We start from the raw sequence: 8213 nt of genomic DNA, 5'->3' as shown, positions 1-8213 counted from the left end.
TTATGGATGTCCTCTCAAGAGAAACATGTCTTTTTCTTGGTTATGGTAACCTAAATTTACTGAAATTATCAAGGTGCATAGAGCCACAGGTTTGTATATTTTTAAGTTTAATTGGAAGTTCAGCTGCTGTGAAGCTCGAACTTACCTTACTGAATTTTAGCTCATGTTACTAAAAGGGTATTCATAATTCCCTCGCATTTTCAAGTGATTTTATTCATTCAGTTGTAACTAATTCGCGAATGACAAGTTTTCGATAGCAATATTCTATACTTAAAATGTTAGGTCCCACCGAGATTTGAACTCGGATCGCTGGATTCAAAGTCCAGAGTGCTAACCATTACACCATGGGACCCTGACAGAATGTACTGAAAAGTATCAAGTATCTCAAGCACCGTTATGACGCTGGAGTCACAGACATTGCATGAGTCACGCACGCTACTCGCTTACGGCCCTCAGAGCGCCGTGCATCAGAAGCGATCTCCCTGAAGGCGACCAAATATCTCACTCAGATCTTACGAGATTCTTATTAATTAGGAGAGATCTTACGCTTTCTTTCGAACTACTAGTTATCTAAACTTAATAAATTCTGCGATACATTCCGAGGTAATGGTGGATTGCCTTCTGAGTGTCTGAGCGTTCATACGGGTTATACCTTAACACCGAAATAATAGGAATGAGCTGTGCTCAGAAAACGTAGTCTTTATATCACTTCCTCAGTACGTACCTCTCTGACGCCACCCTAGACCAGTGTGCTGTCGTTACAGCCCAATACCTGCAGAAGTAGGGAGTCAGATTTTAAAACGATCTTGCCATACATCAGTGCCTGAGTGCAGTTACTCTACGTCGTGACAAAATAGGAGAAATGTAGATATATCGTAATAAACAGTACTTAAATGTTCGACCTGTTCCTCACACTATGTGTTTCTAAAGGTACCTTCCTTCTTCAGGTGTGTTTAGGTGTAATATTTAGAACATTCCCATGAATATCATGATTATGTTGGCGATACTCAAGGCAATCATCTATACACTTCACTTACACCTACGCACATCTGGATATGGATCATACCATCGAAAATAAAGGCAAGAGAAGGTTGTAGAACCTTACTTTTCACAATATGTATAATCGACCTAGTGAATAACGCTGAAAGTTTCACGTGGCTTTTCGTGGATTATGTGTTGCATAAGGAGGAGTTTCAACGCTAGAAAATTCTAGCGAAATGCAGGTACACCTGCAGAGAATCGAATCTCGGTGCAGGGGTTAGTAGTTGTCTCTCTACGTAAACAAATATAATGTGCTGCAAATACGTATGCAGAAAGACACATTATTCGATGACTAAGCGATTGTAGGATAATCACTAGGAGTATGTGTAAGGAACGGTATAAGGTAGAATGACGACAAAAAAACTAATCACAGGCAAGACTGATGTCAGACTGAAAGTCATTGTAAGAGTCCTCCGGAAATTTAGTCCACCCACGAAGGAGGTATCTTACAAAACCTTCGTTGAACAAATACTTGAATACTGTTCGCCAGTCTGGGATCCGTATCAGGTAGGATTGATAGAGGAAATAGAGAGTATACAAAGAAGAGCTGCGCTTTTCCTTACAGGTACCTTCAGTAAGTGTAATAGCGTCACGGAGATGCTCAGCCAACTCCAGTGGCAGATGCTGCTAGAGATGCGTTCTGCATCACGTTATAGTCTACTGTTAAAGTTGTCTGTGACATACCGTAAGGTAGCTTGCGGAGTATAGATGTATAAATCGATGTAAGTGTGTTTGTAGAGTGAGAACGGAGTCCGGGCCAAAGTTCGAACGTCTTACTGCTTACCCGGGTTGCCACCTCATTACCATTCGATCTACAGAGATCGACAGCTGTATGGCATAAGTTAGCTTAAAGTCACATGGAGGACGTTAAAGACAAATTAAAAGCTTAGCTGGACAATAATATGAGAGGGAATCGGTCCTGAAAGTATCATCACAGCATTTGTCTAATGTTATGTAACGGAAACCACGGAAACGTAAATTTGAATGTTCAGGTGGGTATTCAATTACTTTCCGCTCAAATATCAGGCCAGACTCTTAAGCACTGTGTCACTTAGTTCGTCCATGAAATAACGTCCCCATATTCAAATGTTGCAGTGAGAACAATTATCTCTAAATCCAAAGCTTCTGGAATCCCACATTAAATACAGGTTAACGAGAGAACACCAAAAGAACACTTAAGTAAAAACACTGCTTTAGAAAAATTTCAGAGAGAAAAAATTGTCTGGATGAAAATCGAACTCTCAGAACAACGAAACAAAAAGACAAGTAGGGAGATCCAAGAGATCCAGACTTGCAAAACGCAATGAATATTATCTGCTATAAAACAGAGTAATTTTATTTAAAAATGTTCACCGGCAAACAAAATTGAAGTGTCTGTATCGAAGAAGGTTTGCCGAAAATTGTGAAGTGTCTGAATACGTATCTTTACAGACATGATATTTAGGAAAGTTTACTACTGGTTTAAAAGATGGAATAGATCGTTTTCAGTGGCCCGTTGCTATGTAACTGCATTTCGTATGACATGAACTGAACGTCTTTAAAACATTCCTTTAACATACACTCCAACAACTTTCGAGCTATATGTTGAAGATAGTTCGTACGCTTATGTTCCATGTTCTCTGCGTACACTAGATGTAGATTAATTTGACACAGTTTAAGTACATTTAAGTATATAGGACTAAATGTTCAGAGAATATAAATAAACAAGCGATTCCAGGTCGTCGCGAGCAAGAAAGCGTAAAGTTTCGCAGCGAAGATCTAATCGGGTTCAGGAAGTAAGCAACAATAACCATAAACAGCCTTGCAGACTGTGCATAAAAACCTGTTTTTTTTCATATATACTCTCACTATTGTTTTTTTTTCCTTGAAAAATTTTGATGTATTTCTCGATCCATTCTTTTCCTTTGCTAATTTTGTGGATCATCTTGACATTATAATTTATGTTACTGAATGGATAAATGTATCACACCACGCACTCCGCAGTATAGAAAATGGTATGAGCATACTCCGTACATATTGCAAAAACAAAATTAAACTGGAGTAAATACATTTTCTTACGAATAGTGTGTGTGGGGGGAGGGGAGGAAGGGGGAGGTGGGGGAGGGACGATCATCGACGAGGCTATCAGCGCTTCTTACGAATAATGCTAAAGAGAATAGTGAGATTCTTATTAAAAATTTTGCGAAAGAGACCCTACACATTTTTATAAATGCTTTTTAAACGAAATCGAAAACTGTGTTTAACATGGTGGGAAGCATTACGGTTGTCCTACAACAAATGTTGCACAAAATCTCTTTCTAATTTCCTAGGTCCTCGAGTCTTCCCTACATTGTATCTATATCCACCAAGATGAACAGTTTTCTGAAGAGGAATTTACTGACATGTTTGTCATGGTTACCAACCTAGATTAGTGTCTCGCTCCAATAAAACCCCACTGGATAGCCTTTCGTATAAAGCGCCTGCTTCGGAGACGGGGAGGCGTGATAGCGCAGTCTGAATGTGCCTGATGGATTAACGGCGAGGGCCAGTATGCCACCAGTCTGGATGTGGTTTTTAGGCGGCCTCAGATACACACTATGCAAACATTTACTACACTTTCTCCCACTTGCACAATGAATTTGCTACAGACGCAGACAGATGGGGTCCACTGGGGGGAGACAGTGAACAAGAGACTGATGACATTAGATCTTAGTCTCCATAAAGACATAATCAGCAGCAGCAGCAAGCAGCATGAAGTGCGACTTAAGTCTACAGAACCTCGAAATATCTTGTTTTCTGCGTGTATATGGGAAGTCCTATATCGGACAAACAGTTGGGTTGCTTGAAATCCGTCGTACAGAATAGCAAACACACCTAAGTCTAACACAGCCTTTCAAACTGGCAGTGGCGCAACACTGTCGCGAACCATAACGTGAGGGAACGTGTGATTTGGCTCTAGCTCTGGCTCTGGGACTTTTATCTTTTCTCCATAATTACTACCTGTTATCTGAAAAGCTGATGAAATAGGGCATACAAATCACATTTTCTTGAATAGTAATAACTTTATATATTAACTGTTTGTTTCTGATATTTATGTTTTTAGTACTACAGCTACTTCTACCACTATAAAACTACAATAAAACCGCCAATCATTTACCGAACTACTAATACTCTTGTCGGCACTAAGGAATATGTTCTGCTTTTTTTATTATTATCGTGGATCCGCCCTCTTACTACCCCCGCAATAGCTATTCTCTGCTGGATTTCTTGGCTATTGGGCCACATGTCAGCAGCATTTTCATTATAAGAAGCAATTCCACCAATCTGTGTTACGTCTTTAAGTCACGCTTCCATCATCACTATTTCATTCGATGATCGCTGACTTCAGTTCTTTATTCTCCATCTGCAGAGTATGTTGTCTAGTCAGGATGACAGCAGGTTGGCTTGTGCTTGAATACCTCGTGTAGTCTTCCTTTGCCTTCCTGGATACTGCGGCTGTAGTATCATCCAAGATGCACCAGGTCGACTCGCTCCTTAACGTGACTTTGGGATCCAACGTTGTTAAAGCCTGATGGCCATTACCAGCCACATCTTCGTAGAGTGCGGAGTCTCACAATGTGGTGAGCCCATACTGCCGTAAGCGCAGCTATCACTCAACTGTCTTTTGATTTTGTATAGATACGTAGCATATGGGTCATGGCCAGTCAGGTGTTATATGAAACCTTTCTACGGGTTCAGAAGTCTCATTTTCGGTCCCTCCCTGATGTCAGGGAGAAATTCGTATGTTCTCCTGCCTGTGCCTGAAGTGTCCCACTCGTTTTGCCACAGTTGTAATATGCGATCTTTTATTAACTTTCTCGAATCGGCCTCAGCTCCAAGCATCCTTCGTACTTTCCTCTGATCATCTTTCTGTAACTACTGAAAGGAACCCCTTTTCATAATTTCCAAGTCCATTTGGCATATTCCTAGAATTACTTACATATTCGGAGAAGTGCAGTAGGCGCTTATTAATCTTAATAACGCTCCTCGTTGAACTCTTCTCAGCAATGAGGCTGGCTTCACTAGCTGCGGTCTATGAGGCTTGTGTAACAAAATAGTTCGTAAAAATCGGGCAGGTAGAAATCCTCATTACCGCTTCAGATATCAAGACGTGCCAGCACACCTCACCCCACTCAGGTCATCCATCACACGCTCGCCTCTTGAAAGATAAATGGGACTATGAAGTTTTCGAGTGACCTTGGCATTTAAGTGACGAAAGATAAATCCGGCAATGAATTATCCTGCAACAAAATGGTTCAAATGGCTCTGAGCACTATGGGACTTAACATCTGTGGTCATCAGTCCCCTAGAACTTAGAACTACTTAAACCTAACTAACCTAAGGACATCACACACATCCATGCCCGAGGCAGGATTCGAACCTGCGACCGTAGCAGTCGCGCGGTTCCGGACTGAGCGCCTAGAACCGCTAGACCACCGCGGCCGGCTATCCTGCAACATTTGCTTCGGTAGCGTCATTGGAAAAAATCGGCTACCTCACTGCGATGGTGAAAATGTGTTGCTATTCTCCTCCTGTGATTCTTCACCTGGACGACTTGTTCTACAGTTTATTCTTCTTCCACGAATAAATTTGGAAAACGGTGCTATAGAAGGAAGTGAGTGTGCGAATAAATTACAAAAAGAACAACTTCTGTGAAGAGAAGATGTGGAATCGAACATCCTCTCCCCCCACAGTAGAGGTAGAGAGAGGATAGTGGGCCGCCTAACACGGGATCCAGAAACAATTAACCTCCAACTGTAAGGAGCAGTATGCGGTAAAGCTGTGAGTACAGACAAACAAGGTATATGTGAGACACTCTACAAAGTGCTTAGCAGGTATATAGAAAAGAAGAACGCGGAACAACGTTAGAAAGAGTAGGACATCAAACCGACCGGAAGTGTGAGGGAATGCAAAACAAGCAACTTGTAATTCAATTTCTTCTGCAGTTCAGGAGTTTTGCACTTTCGTCACCTTACTTCCCGTCATTTCATATCCATTTATGTGGATTTGCAAAGTTTTTCGGCCTCATTGCCCCTATTCTGTTTGCGACTTTTACCAATTTTAATAAAATAGGAATAGTTTTCAGAACCAGTTTCCACGGTTGTATAAATTTTGTTGGTTCCACTTCATTCCTTCAACTTTTATAAAAGTTTTATTTTTTCCCTCTCATCTTATCGCGTTTGCTTTTCTTTTTCCTGCGTTGTCTAAATAATCCAGTATCCTGCCCCTGTACAAGTTACATATACTTCTCACTTTTCTCATTCTCCTTTTTTTTCTCTCTAATCTCTCCTCTTCCTATTCTTATTCGATGTAGTCTGATTCTCTTCCGTTCTCTCTTCTTACACTATGTTCCAGTTCTAGCTGTTGCTGATGTTATTTCACCATGTCTTTGTCGGAGCTCATAGACATTCTAAACGTTTCACATTTCAAACTTCCTCCTTTTTGCTGCTATTTTCAGCTTCTGTAAATTTTAGAAATGTGACCACCACGGACATATTTGGAAATTACAACTTTATGTCGTTCTTTTTAGACCAGCGCATATACATTTATGAAAGATTATTAGATTATCTGATACCTCTTGTACTTTCAAAAAAAAAAAAAAAAAAAAAGACTTAAGTATTTTAACATTAAAATAGGAAGTATTTTCCTGGTGTTCCGCAAATATTATTTATTTGATCACTAACCGTCTTTCGGATTCTTAGACTATCGTCAGGTGATAACTGAACGTAGCAATCACAGATAAAAATGACGTGAAGGTAATATAGAAGATACATAAAATGATGAGATACCATGTGTTTGCGAATGAAAGAATTACTTTTCTATATTCAAAGAAACAAACAAATGGTTGTCTCAACCATACTACGTATTGTTTGTATCTGAAGATATTCACCTACTAAATTTACAACATAATTTACTACAGGATCAAATCAGTTATCAGCTCACTGAAAATTTGTTAGGAGATACTTTCGAATGCTGAGAACCACTAGAAACGTTTCAAGATATGGCCGCTTTTTGGTAATTGTAAGTATCCTCCACAATAACAGTAACGCTTAAAACCAAAGGAGTTAGAATTAGGCGCTTACATTAAGTGAAAGACTATAGAAGTTACAGCTATCGATAGCAGTTATGTACACAAAAAAAATTATTTATTTTGCTTCCACAGGCCAAAAATTTTGCATCAATTCTGTGAAAACGTTGCTCTGTTTAGGCATCTTAACGTAAGTATTTATGCAGTACTTCTATTGGAACGAAATAGTTTGATGCTGCATTTTCCTATGGTATAAGTCGGAATATCTGAAGCAGTCGCACAATGGTTCAGCTGCTTCACCGCTAGAGCTCCCTTACGAGTATATCAGCTTCTCGTTGAAAGGTCATCTGCTATGCACACTGGCCTTATCGCACTACAGCACACGCCAGTAATCGGCTGTTCATTGCTGTCACTACTGACCCTCTGTTGCATATATCAACAGTTTTCATTTCCTTGCAAATGGTGCGTGACTTTTTCCTTTTCTTGGAAAATCTGCATTTGACACGTTTTCCATAGCAATATCCTAAACTTAAAATGTTAGGTCCCACCGAGATTTGAACTCGGATCGCTGGATTCAAAGTCCAGAGTGCTAACCATTACACCATGGGACCCGCCACAAGAGCAAGACACATCTGAAACACTTCTATGTGTTCTAAGATGTTGCAACAGAAACTTCGTTGAGTCACGCAAGAAGATGGGCATGCGGTGGCGTTCTGTGACGCTCTGAAGACGGATGCGTCACTGTCTCTGTTTTGTAAGAAGTGGTCAGCCTGAACAACTTACAGTTTTATTGTTTTCATCACACCACAAGTTTTAGAACCATGTTCTGCTATTTCTTCTTCTTGTAGGCTGCAACTATTACAGTCTTTGACAGGTAACTCGGCTGGTCCCGATGGAGATTACAGTCCTCCCTCGGGCATGGGTGTGTGTGTTTCTCGTTAGGATAATTTAAGTTCAGTAGTGTGTAAGCTTAGGGACTGATGACCTTAGCAGTTTAGTCCCATAAGATTTCACACACAGGACAGGTGACTGTCATGGTTCATGAAATGATGAGTCGTACTTATCTGGCGCAATTCTCAAGTCACTTACGACCTCAGCGAGATATTTAATCTTTTCCAGGAGCTTC

General features: G+C 40.4%; 2 non-coding genes across 2 annotated transcripts; both read right to left on the bottom strand.

Annotated features, from left to right (window-relative positions):
- Positions 1–280: 280 nt before the first annotated feature.
- Trnaq-uug lies at positions 281–352 on the bottom strand. Its single transcript has one exon. It is a non-coding gene; the product is annotated as a tRNA-Gln (tRNA).
- A 7274-nt stretch (positions 353–7626) lies between these two features.
- Positions 7627–7698, bottom strand: Trnaq-uug. The gene has a single exon. It is a non-coding gene; the product is annotated as a tRNA-Gln (tRNA).
- Between the last annotated feature and the right edge of the window lie 515 nt (positions 7699–8213).

The sequence above is a fragment of the Schistocerca piceifrons genome, chromosome 2 (assembly GCF_021461385.2).
Source record: "Schistocerca piceifrons isolate TAMUIC-IGC-003096 chromosome 2, iqSchPice1.1, whole genome shotgun sequence".
Classification (NCBI taxonomy): domain Eukaryota; kingdom Metazoa; phylum Arthropoda; class Insecta; order Orthoptera; family Acrididae; genus Schistocerca; species Schistocerca piceifrons.
The sequence above is the reverse complement of the archived record's forward strand: the minus strand, read 5'-3'. Positions and strand labels throughout refer to the sequence as shown.